Raw genomic sequence first — 814 nt, 5'->3', positions numbered from 1 at the left:
TGCTGGTAAGGAATAGGGGTCTCCTTAGCGGAGACACTGAGCGGGGGCCTGGCCCTTGAAAAGGAGACAGTTGGTGATGAACTGGAAAAGGAGACAAAGAGAGGAGACAGCTGGGGTTCTGCAGCAGCAGCAGCAGCAGCAGCAGCAGCAGCAGCAGCGGATGCAGCAGCAGCGGCGGCTGCGCCGCAGCCGACCGCCAGCTGTCGAGACACTGAAATGACGGACGCCAACCCCTAAAGTATATTTTATAAAATTATTTATAAAATAAAAACATAAAATAAATAATAATAAAGTGTAAAAAAAGCAGAAACACCATCAACAACCCCAATAACCACTGCATGGTGTGGGGCTGCAGACCGGTCCAGTGGTCACGCGAGGAGCTGCCTATACACCCCACCGCCTTTGACGCAATTTGTTTGTCATCAACACAAATTAAAATAAAATTAAAAAAAACTAAAAAATTAAAAGAGTAGTAAGACCAACAAATACACACACACACACGGCCAACCGTCTGCTGCAGCAGCAGCAGCAGCAGCAACACAACGAGCAGCACCAGCAGCAGCAGCAGCAGCACTAGCACAAACAGACAGCAGCAGCAGCAGCAGCAAAACAAAGCAGAAACTGCAGCAGCACAAAGAGGAGCAGCAGCAACTGCTGCTGCAACAGCAGCAGCAGCATTTTCTAAGCTACGGTCTGCTGCAGCAGCACCGTTGCCTCTGTTGCAGCAGTGCTGCAGCAGCAACAACACAAGCAGCAGCAGCAACAACACAAGCAGCAGCAGCAGCAACACAAGCAGCAGCAGCAGCAGCAGCAA

The sequence above is a fragment of the Eimeria mitis genome, genomic scaffold (genome assembly GCF_000499745.2).
Source record: "Eimeria mitis Houghton genomic scaffold, Emh_scaff3506, whole genome shotgun sequence".
In the NCBI taxonomy this organism is placed as follows: Eukaryota; Apicomplexa; class Conoidasida; order Eucoccidiorida; family Eimeriidae; genus Eimeria; species Eimeria mitis.
Note: the sequence above shows the minus strand (reverse complement) of the source record.